Genomic DNA, 19,806 nt, shown 5'->3' on the forward strand with positions numbered 1-19,806 from the left:
TGAATCAAATTCCGAATGGTTTGATCTGGAGCTTCATAGTATTTCCCAGTAATTTATACCGAAAAATGAACCTGTTTCTAAATAGTATTCCGGCACCAGGGACACTGGAGTCGGAGTGCGAGTTAGAAACAGGTAGGATTCCGGCTAAACTTTACTGGGTTGTTATCGAAACGTATTTGCTACACTTATGGGATTTTCGATTGATTGACACTGGTGTAATGGAGTGCACTGGTTTTGCACCATTTTTGCACAGTGCACTCCACTACACCGTTGCACATCAATCAAAAATCCCATTAGAAATCTTCAACGCTTTATTGCGATGGTAATGTTCAAGGAAAAAAGAAATAACTAAAATACAAGCCAAATATACAATCAAATCAACGGCATTAATTCCATCTCCAAGAGTCAACTTGAATTGTTCCTTTAAGAGAAGTAAATTTGAATTTCAGAACACCAATTATTCACGTGAACTCTAAGCGACGTGATTCGTTTACCTCTATCAATATTTAACGAATTTCATTTAGTCCCTTTACTAAGGAAGTAGTTTCTTTAGATGTGATTATATTGGGGATATCAAATCCTTTGTCAGCAAGAACTAGCATTCGAGAATATCGAGAAATTCGGACTTTTTTGATTATGAACTGATCAGAGCATCGTCCCGTATAAGCAACAGATGAACACAAGCGTTCCATTTGCTGCCGGGCCGATTAGAAATTTTTGTAGTTTGCATAAGTTTGTAAGCGCTTTGATGATCTTTAGCTTTAGGATTCGACCGTCTCTCTGTACTAATCTCTAAACTGCCAATAATAAATATCTTTCTATCCCCATACTGTTATTTGAACGATCGCGGCGTATGCTTATCGATTGTATCTTTTGATACAATTTCGATTGCATACTTTAAGCACTCGTACATTGCGAATACTGTTCGGTAAAAATGCTTCGAAATTGTTGTAGTGCACAATGAGTAATATTCATCAAATGAAACGTTACTTAGAAGATTTTGCAATATCATTACGAAGACTTCATTCTTTGTCATTACACAGTAAGGTTTGGCTACTTTCTACAAAATTGTAAATACGTTGAATATTTGCTAATGACAGTCATTTTTCAGCCAATAAACCGTCGTTTTAATTATCGTAGCATCGTTTCTAGAAAGTCAACACGTTGTTGCAACCGTGCCAATTGCAAACGATATCGTGGTTTTAACAATCGACACTCGCGATTTTCATCGGAATGGACTCGGAATGATCCGTTTTTGAATTCTCTACATTTGGTGTTTCATCTGAAATGAAAACAAATCTTGTTAAACATACTCAGATTCTTGCCTGAGAATAATTACTCAAAAATAGTGACTAAATAAACTAAGGTCCGATTTCTTTACCCACGCATTATTTTTAAAAGTTCAGTGTGGGTGAAGAAATCGGCACCAAATCAGTTACTTTTCATATTTCCACTGTAAGGATATACTAGAAATTTTCATACAGGTACAACTATTTACATGAAGAAGAAAAGCGCCCGGATGCAGTCGACCGCATCGGGAATCTGTCTGAACTAATTTTTTGATAATTTGGTGGAGAGTTGCGATTTTCATGCATCACGATGTACCTTTTTTCTAGTTCGATGATTTTTTCAGATCTTCGAAAAAGCCCCTATCAGAATAATAATGTGTACTGCTCTTAGAGCTGGCATTATCATGAAATCCGCTTTTTTCTATCGCTACAATCTTCTACAAAAAGATTGTACATTTTCATGTTTTCAGGGACATCGTTGCTCTCAGAATCTAAACAACTTATGTGAGAGTACCCAATCGATGTGTATCACAGTTCCGCTGCTTTACCTACAGCAGGAATTAACACAAACGAACTTCCAACGTCTTTTCAGTCGACTTACAGTTACCTACTACACAGTCATGAGTCATTTTAAATAAAAATCACAACTATCCAAATACAGTTTGGTAAACAAAAGCAGTGATTGTCAATTTTCAAATAAAAATAAACACAACACAAGAAGAAAAACATCGAACACAGTTCCACCCGCAGCTACTGTCAAAGTTAAAACTGATGACGTCATCGTGGATTAGACTATGAGCAACTGCGGTCATCACCGCGCAGATCGCTCTCTCGCTCGCCGCTCAACACAGCGAGCGCGACTGCGCAGTAAGCAGAATAGTTAGGTACATTTTTTCGTTCAGTTTATCAACGAACGCGTCGTGGCGTGGTTTTTAGTTCGAATTTTCGCGTCCGCGTTTGGATTAAATAGAATATTCTGTCCGCGGGAATCATATCACAAATCGTGATTCGGAAGGCTGTCTTGTGAAATTTTGAGTGTCTTTTCCTTCTGAAACCGCGAGTTTAAATGCTTTTTACCGCTTGGCGGATCTGTTCTTCGATTGGAGCATTTGGCAGCGATGGCGGCGTTTTTAAGCAGTGCAGTGAAGAATAAAAGTGGCTTCCAGAAACCGTCGGAAACAGAAGATTCTACGTTCAAGTGAATATCAATGCGTTGTGTTCCAATATAGGCTTAGTATGCGCAAAGTTATTCCTTGTGTTGCGTGAATAAAAAGAAATTTAAATAATTTCAGCGTGCACCGACATGTTCGGTCGTGATCGCTTTTGCAAGCGATTTTCGCTCTCGCTAATGGCGATTTCGCTTGAACCTGAAACTGAGTCAGGTTCTAACCCCAACCGCTGTCAGTTCATACATTTTGACAGCAGTTGGGGTTAGGAACTGACTCAGTTTCGCCTCAAACGAAAACCACATAATATAGCATAGTGAGCGAAGAATGGCGCCGGTAGAGCAGCAAGAAAGTGAGAGGTGTTCGTTCGATGTTTGGAGAAGTAGGCGATGGTGAGTTCTGGCGCTTTGGGAAGTGTGTATTAAGCGGGCCTTACACGTTCAATATTTTTGTCAATACCAGTATTGACGATATTGTTACAATATTTCAGTCCCGTTTGAAATCCACATCGTCAATAAAAAAAATTCCATTACACGTACAATACTTTTGTCAATACTCTCTAGTATTGACAAAAATATTGAATGTGTAAGGGCCGCTTTAGCGTCATGAAAATGTATAGTGTTGGCGAGTGCTGGCGTCAGCCTAGTCTAAAGTTGTGTTTGTTTTTAATCAAGGAGCTAATTTGCGATTAGTCAGCAAATTCTGCAGCTAAAAATGCAAGAAGAAAAATGTGCATATCTTGGCGAAAAGATTTAATTCTTTTCTGGTAAAGCAGAGTGTCATAAGGTGTTTATTTTCTTTTAAAAAGAATAATGTGAAATTGTATAATTTTCGACGCTGACTGAATCATTGGCTGTTATTTGAGGTAAATAATAGCAATTTAAACTCTCAGAAGGTAAATCAATCGAGCTTTAAATTTATTTTAAAACGTTCTTTACAGAGTCTGAGATTCCTCTCGAATATTTTTTGCTTGAAAAGGCACCTTCTCCTGCTTTAATTGCTTATAAATGTGAAAGACCAATAGCAACGGTACTGTCATTATCTTGAACAGTAATTATTTAAACTTTTCACGTGATTATAAATTTTATTGAACATCAACAAATTTGAAATGGCATTTCTACATCACTCGTGTTAGAAATGGAAAAACAATTCAACGGCGTCGAGAAACTGAAAACAAATGAACTGTTCAATCAATTAACTTACAGCAAAATCTTGACACGAAACACCCTTAACGTCCGCACTGCTACGTGTCTACAATTTCAATTGTAATCTTTATTTCTATTATCAATATAACCGCAACTTAAGCTCCGTTTCAAGCACTCTGTCAAACATCCCCCTTACCCGACCTTTCAGCAGTGCCAGTGCTGCCATTTCCAGCTGGGTACACAAACACCAAACGATGCATAAACGATTATTAAACTTTCTTCGAAATTCCACGGCAACAACCACGGGAGACTTTTTCCGCGAGATCCATCAGACAGACAACTCCGCCCCCCCCCCCCCGCGCAACGTACGACGAAAGCAAACCCGAGAGCCTTCGCTTCCGAACCGGGATCCCGTTGTTTGTTCATTAAAATACACACACAAAAAAACCTTCTCTGCTGCCTGCCACCGTCAGCACATCCGGCCACCGGCAACCAGAGTGCAGAGTAATTAAGACGAAACAATGGGGGCAGCTCTTTGTAATGATGGTGCTTCCGATGATGCTGATGATGATGATGATAATAATAATGATGAGTATAATGCTTCCTTTCGAGCTCGCTTTTGTCACATCATTTAGAGCAGCGTGCTTTTTGGGGCGGACCGAAGCCCCCGCACGACCACCTCTCCCACCCACGCGTAATAATAATAGTGGTTGGTTATAGATATTTCCGCTTTCCACTCCGTTGTTGTTGACATGTAATTGTAGAATGCAAAAACCGCAAATAGTTGTGCAAAATAAAGTAAGTTTCGGAGCGTGAGCGGATCGGATGTTCATGGACATCGTTCGAGCGTTGTCCCCGTTTGTAATACGCGGGAAAACCGCAGACGGTAGCGATTGTGTGTACACTTTGTGGTACTCGGCGACCCGTCGAGTGCTTTCGTTTCGTGTATGCTGAGACAGGGTTTTATGCCATTTTTATTACGCTTTTCAGTGGCTACTGCGATGCATAATGAGTCTATGCTTGAGATGCTCTTACACTGTTACACTGCTCATTAAAAGATAAGTATTGAAAAAAAGTAAGCTGCTCAAGACTTTCATTTTCATTGAGCCTTATACAATTTATAAGTATTTCCGTTGAGATTTTTTAAACAAAACCATTTCTCGCATTTCAAAAAGTAATGGTTCTATGTGCAAATGAGGGCCTCTTTTTATTTACTCTTTCTTTCGATTATAACGGCTCTGCCATTAATCTTTCCAATAATTCTAGATCACCTTTGCACACATTTTGTACAAAGGTATTTAGAATACAAACAATGCCCCTTCTAAAGTTTTCACGGAAGATGACGCAATGTGGAAAACTTAACGAAAAAGAACGTATTTTAGAGAAAAAAAACGATGGTAGGAAGGACGAACACTTTGTTTTTAATATGAAGAGATGGCTTTTTGGTCACGGTTTTCATACGACAATATCTATATTTTGTCTAATACCAACGTTTCGAAGGTCTACGCCTTCATCTTCAGGACAAAAAACGGTAACAGTATTATCATTACTCAGTCTGCTTGGGATGTGCGCGGGGTTCTTCTGTTGTAGATTTGCGTTCTGTGTTTCCTGTTTAAATGTCCAAAATAACTTGACTAAGATAATACTGTTACCGTTTTTTGCCCTGCAGATGAAGGCGGAGACCTTCGAAACGTTGGTATTAGACGAAATATAGATATTGTCGTATGAAAACCGTGACCAAAAAGCCATCTCTTCATATGAAAAAAAAGGTTGACACATTTTGCCTCATTTTTTCTATCTTATTTTTTATGTATTTTTTCATATTTTAAGCGTCTATATGACACATTTTAAACGCTTCTATTTTTTTTTCGTTCTTGCTCATGATTTTTTGTTTAATTTTTCACATTTTGCTTTTCTCAAATCTTATATTGTTCCTTTTTATGCATTCTATTCTGTTTATATTTTTGATTTTTTTTCCAAAATGTTCACTTATCAATATATTTCTTTTTATTCACATATATAATTCCATTTAATGAAAGGAGCTCTATATTCTTTTCATTTTTATGGTCTTACCTTTTTTATTACACTAATTTCAGCTCTTTTCGTTGTTTTCTACATTTCCATGTACCTTGATTATCCCTTTGCTCTATATTTTAAACATTTTCCAATTCTTTCATTCGTTCCATCTTTTTAACACTATTCAAATTTTAGTTTGCATTTATGTCTTTTTCATTTTCTTGTTTCTTTTCTATTTTACTTATTTGTATAACTTATTCCATTTTTGAATCTATTCCGCTTTTCACTTTAATTTTCCTTTTTCCATCCCTCTCATTTTTCCATTTCAAACAATTTCTCGTAATTTATTCGCTGAACTTCTACATTTTTTTATCTAATTCTTAAATCTTAAATATCTTTTCATTGCTTCATTTTATACCTTTTAGCTATTTTTCCGATCAACCATTTTGGTGCACTGTGTTTATCTATATTTTATCTATTTATTCCATTTCTTTTATTTTATTCCAGTTTTCGTTCATTAAAAAAATAATTTTCTTCATTATTCGGTTTTTCTGAATGTGCATCATTTTGTTTTTTTTTCATTTTATTCAAATTTTGTCCATTTTTAAATAGTTTACCTCTTTTTATTTTTCTAACATTTTTTTTGTTATCTTTCTAATCTGTACTTCTATGATTTAATCCCTTGATTATAATTAAACATTTTGATAAAATCATTTCTATTTTTTTTAATTCCTTTCTTATTCATACTTTTTATTATTTTTCATTTTAACATTTCATTTTTTGATATATTTTATTCTTTCTTTTTCCATTTTCCTTATTTTTGCTTCTCTTTTAACTCCTTTTATTATTATTTTATATTCTTTTATTTTTTCCCTTGTAGTGTGTTTTTTTTTTCTTTCGTTCATTTTTTATGTTTCAGGGCTTTTAAAATTTTCTGTATTACATTTTTTTAAAGAGCTCTCCTTTTATCACTTTCTGTTTATCTCTATTTATTATTTTTTCATATATTTTGTTTTGTTGTTTCTTCTTTACTTTTTTCACCAATCAACATTATAATTTATATTATTTTAAATAATATTTATATTTTATATTTATTTTTTATAATAATATTTTGTTATTCATTTTAATTTTGTTTTCTTACCTTTTAGTTTTTTTTATGTCTATTTCATTAGTTCTTTTATTTTTTATATACTGTTATTTTATTGTTCCTGATTTTTTATCTATGCGTTTTTGTTTTCCATTTTAACTTAATTTCCAATTTTTTTTTTAATTTTATATTCATTTTATATTTTTGGTAGTTGTTTTTCTATTTTGTTTCCTTTATTTTTCTTGGTTTTGAAATACTTATTTCTTATTTTCTTTTTTTAATATTTTTTTAACATTACATGATAGATTTTTTGAATCTAGTTTTATTTTTCCATTTTGTTGCTTTTATTTTTCTTTATTTTTTATATTCGTTTCGATCTTGTTATATATTTTTTTGCTTTGTTACACTTTTAACTTTTAATTCAATTTTAAGAATGAAGAATTTCTTCATCTTTTAATTTGCTTATATTTCCTTATTTAAAAAATCAAATAAAATAATGAAAACTACGTGGCTGCCAATTGAAATCTATTAGTTTTTTTTTTATTCAAATCGTTTATTTGATAAGGCACGTTGCGTTAGCTTAAAGGTGCCAATTTTGTTTTGTTTTACATTTTAAATTGCTTAAAACTAGGGGATTACATATTGATTTTTTTTAAAATGAAACTAATGCGATTTTATAGCTATCTTATATATCTACACAAGGGGATAATATTATTTTCGTAAGATTAGGGGGGTCATTTAGTTTTTGTGGCAATATGGTTTGACATTTTTATCAGTGAGATTATTGGAGCAAATAATGTTTAACTAAGGCGGACAATTTTTTACGACTAACTTAAAACTAGGAATAACTAGAGGACATGATTGAATTTTGTAAGATTCGTAATTATAGTTATTTTTGTAGGTAGTAGAGTTGGGCATTTTCAACGAGATTATATAATATAATAGTTAAAACTAGAAGAGACAAGAAGAGCTAAATGCTTCGTGATGATATTGGGGGGGGGGGGGTAGGGGTGTTACTTCTGGGTATAAGAGTCAGGGGAGGGAGGGTAGACAAAGATGGCTGGGAGAGAAAATTATTTCAGTTTCAGGCATCGTGAGATCAACGGATGGATCACAAACTCGGGTGGCCTTCATCAGGGGAATCATGTACTGGGACGCCGGGTGGTCCTCCTCAAGATGGCAGGGGTTTTTCCAGACGATTTCGTAGTACGGCTCAGATGTGGATCGGCTACATTTCGAGTTAAGCGTGTTATGTTCGTGCCGTAGGTCCCGTGTTTGTTGGCTCATTCGATACAGATGGTTTGATACAGGTGGAAGAGCGTTCTGAGAATGATAAGGAGATAACAAGGGACAGTTAGACTTGTATATTGATGGTTTTCACAAAGGTGTATATAAGGGACATATAGAGAACATCGCGGCTTGCCAGCACATCTCGAACCGGGACGTTGGTTGGTCTTCCTCGGGCCCGCAGGGTATCCATTAGCCGAGACCTAGCGGAACTGTACTCGGTGCACGCCCAGACAATGTGCTCGATGTCGTGATAGCCGTCGCCACAAGCGCAGATACCACTATCCACGAGCCCAATACGCCGGAGATGTGCATCCAGCGTGTAATGGTTTGCCATGAGTCGGGACATCACACGAATGAAGTCACGACCCACATCCATCCCCTTGAACCAAGGTTTCGTCGATACCTTAGGGATTATCGAATGTAGCCACCTTCCCAGCTCTCCACTGCTCCACGAAGTTTGCCAACTTTCGAGGGTTCTCTGATGAGTAATACTGAAAAATTCGCTGAAGCAAATTGGTCTTTCGTAAACGTCTCCTTCTAAGGCACCCACCTTAGCTAAGGAGTCTGCCTTCTCATTGCCCGGAATGGAGCAATGAGAAGGGACCCATACCAAGGTAATCTGGAAAGAGTTGTCAGATAAAGCACTCAGTAGCTCCCGTATTTTCCCCAAAAAATACGAGGAGTGCTTGCCTTGTTTCATCGAGCGAATAGCGTCAATGGAACTGAGGCTATCCGAAACGATGAAGTAATGGTCTGCGGGTAATGTTTCAATGACTCCAAGGGTGTACTGAATGGCAGCTAGTTCTGCGGCGTAAACTGAAGCAGGGTCACTGAGTTTGTAGGAGGCGGTGAACTTTTGATTGAAAATACCGAAGCCAGTGGATCCTTCGAGGTTTGATCCGTCAGTATAAAACATCTTAGAACAGTCGACTTCTCGGAATTTATTATAAAAAATGTTTGGAACCACTTGTGGGCGTATGTGGTCCGGAATTCCACTAATCTCGTCTTTCATGGATGTGTCGAAGAAAACAGTAGATTCAGAAGTATTTATGAAATGCACACGGTTGGGATTGTAAGAAGAAGGGTTAATATTCTGCGCCATGTAGTCAAAGTACAGGGACATGAAACGGGTCTGAGAATTGAGCTCAACAAGCCTTTCGAAATTTTCAATCACGACCGGGTTCAAGATATCGCATCGAATGAGCAATCGATATGAGAGTTCCCAAAATCGATTTTTCAACGGGAGAACGCCCGACAGCACTTCGAGACTCATCGTATGGGTCGACTGCATGCACCCTAAGGCGATACGCAAACAACGATACTGAATTCTTTCGAGTTTGATGAAATGTATGTTCGCGGCGGAGCGAAAGCAGAAGCATCCGTATTCCATTACCGACAGTATCTTTGTTTGATACAACCTAATTAGGTCTCCTGGGTGGGCACCCCACCATGTTCCGGTTATTGTACGAAGAAAGTTCATCCTTTGTTGGCATTTCTGTTTCAGATACCGAATATGGCATCCCCAAGTACCTTTCGAGTCGAACCAGACCCCTAGATATTTTACTGTGAAGACCTGAGCGATAGTTTGACCCATTAATAGAAGCTGTAGTTGTGCTGGTTCACGCTTCCTTGAAAATACAACTAGCTCAGTTTTCTCCGTGGAGAATTCGATACCCAGCTTAATAGCCCAAGCAGACAAATTGTCCAGGGTATTCTGTAATGGTCCTTGTAGATCGACAGCTTTGGGTCCCGTAACAGACACCACGCCATCGTCTGCAAGTTGCCTTAACGTGCAGGAATTGTCAAGACATTCATCAATGTCGTTGACATAGAAATTGTATAAAAGGGGGCTTAGACATGAGCCCTGGAGAAGGCCCATGTAGCTAAATCGTGATGTCGATAAGTCACCATGCGAAAAATGCATGTGCTTTTCCGACAACAAGTTTAGTAAAAAGTTGTTTAAAGTCGCTGAAAGACCATGCTGGTGCAGCTTCTCTGAAAGAATGTTGATCGAAACTGAATCAAAAGCCCCCTTAATATCTAGGAACACTGATGCGTCCACAGTTTTTTCGGCATTTAATTAGCAAGGGACTGGAAGGTGAAGTATATTTTTCAATATTTAGAGCCATAGTACTCAAGGGAGAGCAAGGTGTTGAAAGGAGAAAGTTTAGAAAAGCGTGGAAGGATCATATATGCAAGCTTAGAGCTCACCGGCGACTTAACCCTTTGTCTGCTACCGTAGTGGTCAAGGTCTTTTGGCATTAGAAATGCGAACATGTGACCATATTGTCACACACGCTGAGACAGTCACAATAGTCGATAAAATAAAATCACTCAGGCAGGCAATTGGTGAGGGAACAAACAAAACTGGCTCATTCAATGAGTTTCAACGTCGCAAATGCTTAGTGTGGAAGTTTACCGTGACTTAACTTTTTGTCGGTTCCGACAGCATGAAGTAACAAGTTACTTTACGCTTGTTCGGACATGCCGTAGACTCAGGTGATTCGCATTTCTAATGCCAAAAGACCTTGACCACTACGGTAGCAGACAAAGGGTTAAGTCGCCGGTGAGCTCTAAGCTTGCATATATGATCCTTCCACGCTTTTCTAAACTTTCTCCTTTCAACACCTTGCTCTCCCTTGAGTACTATGGCTCTAAATATTGAAAAATATACTTCACCTTCCAGTCCCTTGCTAATTAAATGCCGAAAAAACTGTGGACAAATTAACTCAATAGGTCGTTAACAAAAATGGTTAACAAAAAAATGGTAAAAATAGAACACTGATGCCATCTGCTCTTTGCTAGCATAGGCCATTTGAATTTCAGTTGAGAGCAACGCAAGACAATCGTTCGTCCCTTTGCCTTTGCGAAAGCCAAATTGTGTATCTGACAGTAAGCCATTTGCTTCGACCCAATTGTCGAGGCGGGATAGGATCATTTTCTCGAACAACTTCCGGATACAGGATAACATTGCGATCGGACGGTACGAATTGTGGTCGGAGGCTGGTTTTCCTGGTTTTTGGATGGCGATGACCTTCACTTGTCTCCAATCGAGTGGGACAATGTTAGCCTCGAGAAACTTATTAAATAAGTTCAACAAGCGTCTCTTGGCAGAGTCAGGCAGATTCTTCAACAAGTTGAATTTGATTCTGTCTGGCCCCGGAGCTTTATTGTTACACGACAAGAGAGCAAGTGAGAACTCCACCATCGAAAAAGGTGTTTCGTTCGCGCTATCGTGAGGAGACGCGGCGCGGTAAATCTTCTGTGCCGGGGCGGAATCCGGACAAACCTTCTTGGCGAAATCGAATATCCAACGGTTTGAATATTCCACGCTCTCATTAGTACTGTTTCGATTTCGCATACGTCGGGCTGTTCCCCAAAGAGTGCTCATCGATGTTTCTCTCGTTAATCCGTCGACGAACCGGCGCCAATAATCGCGTTTTTTGGCTTTCATCAAACTCTTCATTCGCTTGTCTAACGTCGCGTACTGTCGAAAACTGGCGGGTAACCCGTCGTTCCGGAAGGTCTTAAACGCGGCGGCCTTCTCTGCGTACACGTCTGAGCACTCTTTATCCCACCAGGGATTGGGAGAACGTTTTTGTATGTTCGCGCCGGGTACTGGCCTAGTCTGAGCTTGATTCGCGCTGTCGAGAATCAAGCCAGCCAAAAAGCTGTACTCTTCCTCCGGAGGAAGTTCTTGGGTAGATTCGATGTTGTCGGATATCGCGACAGCATAGCTCTTCCAATCGATATTTCGTGTGAGGTCATACGAAATATTGATTGATTTCAATGGCCTTGAACCGTTATTGATTGAGACTACAATCGGCAGATGGTCGCTGCCGTGGGGATCAGGAATTACCTTCCACGTGCAATTTAACCGCAGCGATGTTGAGCAAAGGGACAAGTCTAAGGCGCTCGGGCGCGCTGGAGGAGCAGGAATCCGTGTCATTTCACCCGTGTTTAAAATTGTCAAATTGAAGTTATCGCAAAGATCCTGAATTAAGGAAGACCGGTTATCATCATAGAGGCAACCCCATGCTGTACCGTGAGAGTTAAAGTCTCCTAAAACTAGTCGCGGTGCTGGCAGGGATTCTAAGATGTCTTGTAGCCGTCGGTGCCCAACCGCGGTGTTGGGGGGAATATATATGGAAGCTATGCAAAGGCCTTTGCCTTTGATTGTAACTTGACAAGCGACAACTTCAATACCTGTTATCGAGGGAAGGTTAATTCTGTAGAAGGAATAGCACTTTTTGATCCCCAAAAGCACTCCTCCATAGGGGGTGTCTCGATCCAGGCGAATAATATTAAAGTCGTGGAAGTTGAGTTCTATGTCGGAAGTTAACCAAGTTTCACATAATGCAAATGCATCGCAACTCAAATTATTTATTAAAATTTTGAAGGAATCGATTTTCGGGATGATACTTCTGCAATTCCACTGTAGAACAGTGATCAAATCCGTGACCTCGTTCGATGAGTTAGCCATCGAAGGATACAATCGCTGAGAGGAGGGGCCATTTAGCAGTCAACTGCTTCAAAAATGTTCTCACTGTAGGGAGAAAAGCTAATAAAAACTTTTAATAGGATCAGTAATATTGAAAGTTTTTATTATCCAGTCCACTATGTCCGAGAGTTTTATAATTCCAGTGCTGTGATTACTCTCGAACTGAAACAAAGGAACACTTGGGATTTTTGATGTTCCTGGAAGTGCTGGGAACTCCTTCTCTGAGATTAATCCTCCGAGACCAGGAGCTAATTGCTTCGGTTTGGTTGCAACACTTCCAATAGATGTGACTTTCGGAGCCCCGTCAAGGGACACCTTCTGGCCTTTACAAGGAACTTTACGAGAGGAAATGTTCCTCCTCTTCCTATAAATTCTAGGCACCCTAGTAGATGTTCCCTCTTGTGGGTTACCAGCCTCGCCCTCGTCAGGAGGCAAGTGAGTATAGATGTTTGCTGAGGATGGTGGCGTAGCATTCTTTAACATTTCTGCGAAAGAATGTTTGGATCGTCCCGCAAGGGAACGTTTCAGTTTATCCCCGCGTAGTTTGTACGCGGGACATGCCGAGATATCATGCAGACTCTCCGCACAGTAAGGACACTTTTCGGCTTGCTTACTGCACGAATCATCTAGATGATTCTCCTCGCATTTTCCACAGCGGGCCTTGTTGCTACAATGGGTGGCTGTGTGACCCAGTTGTTTACACTTTGTGCAATTCATGACCCGCGGCACAAACAGACGCACAGGCAGACGAACCTTGTGCAAGAGGACGAAATTTGGCAAAGCGGTACCAGCGAAGGTCACCCGATAAGAGTTTGATTGGGGGTACGTTTTTGAACCATCCCCCGCAACTACTACTGAGTGCAAACGTTTGCACTCAAGTATTTTAACTGGCTGAAGTAAGCGGTCTCTGAATCGGCCAACCCCGTACTTCAGCAGATCCTCGCACGTCAAACTCTCATCGGTTACGACGCCTTCGGATTGTACTCTTACAGCCGGAATATACACGTTATAATCCCGCGTAAAGTGCTCACAGCAAGCAATATCGTTTGCCTGCTTTGAGTTGGCTAGCAACACCCTTATCTTGTCCGAGCGGACCTTTGAAATTTCGGTCACAGCCGAGAACCGTTCCGTCAGGTCTCTAGAAATCTGAAGAAGATTCAGTGATTTAGTCTTGGGCCGAAAGAAGACCACAAATGGACCAGTTGAGAGTTCTGGATAGCATTTGGGCCGGGGGGGAGCCTTAGAAGTTGAACCCGATTCAACTTCCATTTGACCATCCGGAGAGGGAACCATAGAAAACGTCAACGCACGGGGTCAGCGCCCGCGCAGACGGAAGAAAGCAATAAATGTGTTACAAAAGACAAAAACCACTTAGCTTTAAACTGGTGTCCAACGACGAACCGATCCAGCTTATACAGCTGGCTATTGTTTAATCCTCACACGCGAACAAAAGACTGAGGACCGAACCGAACTGGCAAAATAACCTTGAATGCGGATTAAAACTATTCTTTATCGCCTCACACAGCACTACGGACTAGAAAAAACAACCTCTGTCTCGATGGAGAGCTCGAAAACGAATGAAATCTATTAGTTGCTTCACACGTCCTTCTCATTCGACTAGCAAACAATGAATGGAGGATCAAAAATACATGCACCACAAAAATTTAGTTTGCCTTCCTTCCGCATTGGACCACGCATCAACATGCTTTTCACTCGACTAGCGAACGATGAATAGAGCACAAATATTACACGATTAGGTCTTTTAGGTGGCTCCATATTCACGACTGTATCTGAAATTGAGTGGGAAATTTCGGTTTTCCTTGCTGCTTTCGGAAGATTTTCTGAAAATCAGTTTTTGCCTTGTTTATGGAAGTCATACATACTTCAAAATTTTCACATAAAATTGGTATGTACTTTTCCAACTGATTAATGCAAGCATTGTGTAGTTCCATGAAAGTTACTAACATTTAAAAACTCTTCCTCTCGAGTCTTCCGAAATCTTGAAAACGACCCCTTATACTGAAAGGTAAGTAGTAGTCACGACAAAAAATATAAGCAATGAAGATAAGAAAAAATAAAATAAAAATGTTCTTTATTTTTTGATTTTATATTATTTTTTATTTTTCATGCTTCGTTTTTTTAAATATTTTCTTCATTTACGTTTTTGTTTTTCTTAGCTTATATTTTTTATATTTATATTTTTATTTTTTTTATATATTTCTCATCTTTTACTTTTTATTTTTTTATTTATTCTTTTTTGTTTCTTTATTTTACTTCTTTTTTGTCTTTGTTTAATAAAATGAAAAGAAATAAAAAATTGGGATATAAAAAATATCTTTCCTCAATTTTAATTTTGCTTTGAAATTCATATTTTTTATTTATTTTTGTGTTTTTAACATCGTTAACATTTCTTTTTTATTTACTTTTTATATTATTTTTTTCCATTTACATATTGTTTTAATTTTTCTTCATTTTATTCATTTGGCTATTTTTCAGTTTCCTTTGCCTTTTCTTTATTTTTTTGTTTTCTTACATTAATTTATCTATTCCATTTTTCAACTTCGATTTTTTTTGTTTCATTTATTTTTCGTAATTGTTTGCCTCCCTTATTTTTATATGTTTGGCTTAGATTTATTTTTTTATTTCGAATTTTTTATTTTTTATGTATTTTTTCATTTTTTTCTTCCTATTTTTTTCACTTTAATTTTTTTGTTCATGTTTTAATAATTTTATTTACTTGTTTTTACTATTTTTCTTAATAGCTTTACTTTTGTTATTTGGTTATAATTCATCAAATAATTCTTGAAATTTTAATTTTCATTGATGTTTCAAACTTTTGTTTTGTTTTATGTTATTTCATATTATTTTTCCTTGTTTGTTTGTGATTGTTTGTTTATATTTTGTCTTTCTTTTTATTTAATTAGTTCTTATTTATTTGTCTTAACTTTTATCACTATGTATATTTTTTAATTTCTTAACTTAATTTTTTAACCTTTTTCATTTTGTTAATTTGTATGTATATTTATTTTTTCTTTGATTCTTTTAGCTTTCTTTTTTTTGCTTTTTTCAAAAAAAAATAAAACTTTTTTTATTTAATATTCTTAACTTAATTTTTGAACCTTTTCCATTTCCTTCTTTTTTGATAATTTGTATTTTTTATTTTGTCTTTGATTCGTTTAGTTCTATTTTATTTTTTTCAATAATTTTTAAAATGCTTCTTTATTTAATTTTTCTGTGTGTTTTTTTTCTTTTTTATGATTTTCTTATTTTTTTGTTGCTTCCAATCTTTTTTTAGTTGTTTTTTAATTTTCTTCTTCAAACTTTTTATTTTTTATGCTTTAATAAAATATTGGAAATCAAAATAGAAAAAACCATCAAACAATAAAAAATCTCTGGATTGAAATTTTATAATCATTGTTCACTTTTAATCATTTTTTATTCATCCTTATATATTTTATTCAAGTATCATTATTTTTTTGTATTTGTTTGTCATTTAACTTTATTTTGATTTTTCCTTCGATTTTGTTTATTTTTTAATATCACATTTAGTTTTTTTTTTCATTTGCTTTTCTTATACATATTTTGAGCTTTTTTATATCTATTTTTTCTTGTTAATTGTTTTAACTTTATTATTTTTTTTAAATTGGATGTCACTTTATTTTTTTTTATTTTAGTTTCTTGATTTCCTTTTATTTTTCTTTGTTTCTATATTTTCTATATTTTTCCCCACTGTTCTATTCATTTGCTTATTTGTTTGTTTATTCATCTTTTCTAAAGTCTTTTATTATTTATTTTTAAGATTTATTTCTTTTTTATTTCTGTGCTTATACTGTTTTTTTCTCTATGTTGTATATTTAATTCCGTATCTTTCTTTTTTGTTTCGACTATAGAGTTTTTAGCATTAGGGTCATTCGCGTTTTTTTGCGGTTCGAGAAAATTTTGTTAAGAAAAATCTTCAACCCATCGTACGTGATTGGGAAACGAACCCAGGAGTGTTGCGTACAGGGCGCAACTGTTTAACCAACTACGTTAAGCCCATCCCCAGCAAAAGAAAACTCCATAATACCCCCATGCTTATGGCCCAGATTCACCGCCGTTAAATGGTCTTTTGATCGTGTTTGTAGTGAGGGATCAACCATGGGTTGTTGAGGTTATTTCACGCCGTTTTCATGGTTATGGAATTTGAAACGTACCATATTCTTTTTAAGGGGTTGTATGGTGTTTAAGCCTACGAGAAGCTCCTCTAAATCTGCAATATTTTTATTTTTCGCTATTTTATAATTTCTATTTTTTTTCTATTTGTTCAACTTCTTTTATTTTAAAAATATTTTTCATCGTTATTTTCTTGTATTTTTTCATTTATTGTATTTTACTTTATTTGTGCTTATTTTCTTTAGTCTTCTTCATTTGTTTATTTTGTTCTTATTTTTATTTTGTTTTTTTGTTATTTTTATGTATTTTTTCCTTAACTTTTATTTTTGTTTTTTCTCTTCTTAGTTTTTTTTAACATTTTATTTTGTAAATTGTTAAATGCTTCTTTATTTTAAAATTTTTATTTTTCCTTATTATTTTTTACCATCTGATTTTTCTTTTCGATTTCTTTACATTTTCTCTATTTTTATTTTTGATTTTTTATATTTTTTCTTTAGTTTTTTCTTGTATTTTTTTTTCCTTTCCTGTTTTTGTTTTTTGTAATTCTTTGTTTTTCTTTATTTTTCTCATATATTCTATTTTCAATTTGTTTTTTCGATTGTGTTACGGCGTTTTAGTAGTTGTAAAATTTGAAACAGACTGTATTCGTAGTCTTTTTAAGGGTGCATGGTGTTTGAACCCATGAGGATTTGCTCGGGATGCGTGTGTTAAAAATTACCGACAGTGGCAATCCTCATGCCTAGAGTATGTGTGTGTGTCAAATGATGTCACTCAATTATCTCAATGATGGATGAGCCTATACGAACAACCTATACAAACGAACTATACAACTATACGAACAGCCTATACAAACGAACGGTATAATTTTCCCGTAAGCTGCTACCGAATTTTTCAATAATCAGAGTTTCGGTTCTACAGCTACGAATTGAAGAATGAGGTTACACGGCAAATTTGCTTGTAAACTGGTGCCAACATGATGTCAAAATGATGCAAAACATGCTAAAATTGGTGAAACATTACTTGAATTTACAGGTCTCTAGATTTCCAATGACTAATCAAAGCCGATTTGACCGCATTGACCGGCTCTTGATGGTTCGAGGGAATTTGCTCAATTTCTAGGTTAATGTTATACCACCTATTTCTTAGCAAATTCTTGACCGGTTTGAACACACCTGATTTTAAATGAAAGGTGCAATAATTCCCATTGGTCGCTTTTGAATGTTATTCTGATCCGACTTTTAGGTTCCGGAGTTACAGGTTAGTGAATGTGGCCATACAGAATTATCCCACATACACCGGTACGATCCTAATATCTCTAGTGTTAAACATCTATTGAAATCTATAGTTCCAGGAATAAATATTCAAAAAAAGAACTTACACCGGTTCGTCGGAGATCACTGAGCCGTTTTGTATGAACGAAGTTTTAAATGAAAATCGGTATAAAATCCCAAAGAATGCAACTGAATTTTGAACGGAGCGAACTTATAGTTCCGGAAATATGGGTTGAATTGTTCGGTCAGATAAGAAACTCACGTATAAGTAGGAAATGGTTTTTTTTACTGAAGTTGGTTGTAAATCTGATGAGTGAGAGGAGACAGAAGTGTATGTACGTTATATATGCTCAAAAAGGGAGTCTCAGTTTATGAACTAGCGTTTTTAAATTCATACAGATTGGTGTCTCTAGTCAGAAGATAACAATATTTGTAATGACTTCCTGATTCTGAGGAATGATGTAGTTATTGCTAATATTCCCAGAGCGAGTAAAGGCGCTTTAACCTAGGCTCGTTAGCCAGGGCAAGGTGTAAATACCTCTGTCCCATCCCAAAGGACCAAAGGAGTGATATTAACCTTCTTAGCCAAGTCACTCCCAACGTTTTATCCTAACCCCCTATAATCTGAAACGATCGGTACGGTTGTCCTCGTTTCTTCCTCATTCAAGTTTCAAAACGACTCGTTGGTTCATTAAGTGAATGATTCAATTGCCGTATAATATTGAAACATCTTCAAACACAACTCTGCACAGTAGGCCTGGCCGTTTTATTATTTGCGACATATTATAATATGCTTCAAATATTAATGTTGACAAGAAAAAATACTAAAGAATAACTGCAGTGTTTTCCAGGATGCTTTTCAATACTATCTGTGTAAGGGTTAGAATAGAATAGAATGGCGTTTTTTAAATTCATACAGAAATGCGTACATTGTTATTCAAAACCACAATGAGCAATACTTTTGAAAACCAAAAAAACAAAAAACAAAAAATATAGCACCAATAATCAAACGCATAACATGCTCATCATTCCCCTTATCGCCCTTACTAGTAGGAAGGAAGACAATGAGTGCAAAGCAAACAAACAGGCCCCGGAGCGTGATGACAGATGGCGTGGTGGTGCGACAGTAGTGATAATGTTATTAATAACCCTGGTCTGGTGGATCAGAGGGTTCGGAACTTGTTGCACAAGCCTATCGACGTATGCTCGATTCCCGTTCAGGAAGAATTCTTAGTGCCAGTAAGATCGTAACACTAGCCTGTAAATTGTCCTGTACTTTATGAATGAGCTGCGAAGTCTGTCAAAAAGAAAGGTCAAGTTCCGTCACGGGATGTAGTACCAATGGTTTGCCTTTTTTAATAGCGGCGATAATAATAATAACAATAAATAAAATAACATTATCAATAATAACGCCAACGGCGAAGTGTGGTGGCGAAAAGGAAAAAAAAACAATGACGCGGAATGCCAAATCATAAACAGATTCCCTTTGGCGGACGACTGCTTTTATTGCAACCACCAGAAAATTAATGGACCCGACAAAACAATACACTCGTGGGCAACTTTTTCTCCTACTGCTTTTCCTCCTCCTCCTCCACGACGCCTTCGAAGCAATAGGAATAATGCGAGAGTTTGACATTATATTACGCTTGATTTTTGCTACAACCTACTTATGAGCTGATGGAGATGGTATATTCTGGCAATGGTAACTTGCGAAAATAATTTATTTAGGAATAATAGGATTTCCGAGAAAAACAAATTCAAAAACACAGACAAAACTCCGTACGCCTGCAACGCCTGTAAAAGCAGCCGCTTCACGAATGATTATTTCACGAAAGTGCCGTTTTGTTTCCTAACAAAACATAAAGCCAACCTCATGAATACAACGCAGC

General features: G+C 36.7%; 1 protein-coding gene across 2 annotated transcripts in view; it reads right to left on the minus strand.

Moving 5' to 3' along the window:
* LOC131687088 (serine/threonine-protein kinase 32A) overlaps positions 1–19,806 on the minus strand; it is a 279,046-nt gene that overhangs the window by 89,324 nt on the left and 169,916 nt on the right. The window lies entirely within an intron of this gene.

The sequence above is a fragment of the Topomyia yanbarensis genome, chromosome 1 (genome assembly GCF_030247195.1).
Source record: "Topomyia yanbarensis strain Yona2022 chromosome 1, ASM3024719v1, whole genome shotgun sequence".
Classification (NCBI taxonomy): Eukaryota; Metazoa; Arthropoda; class Insecta; order Diptera; family Culicidae; genus Topomyia; species Topomyia yanbarensis.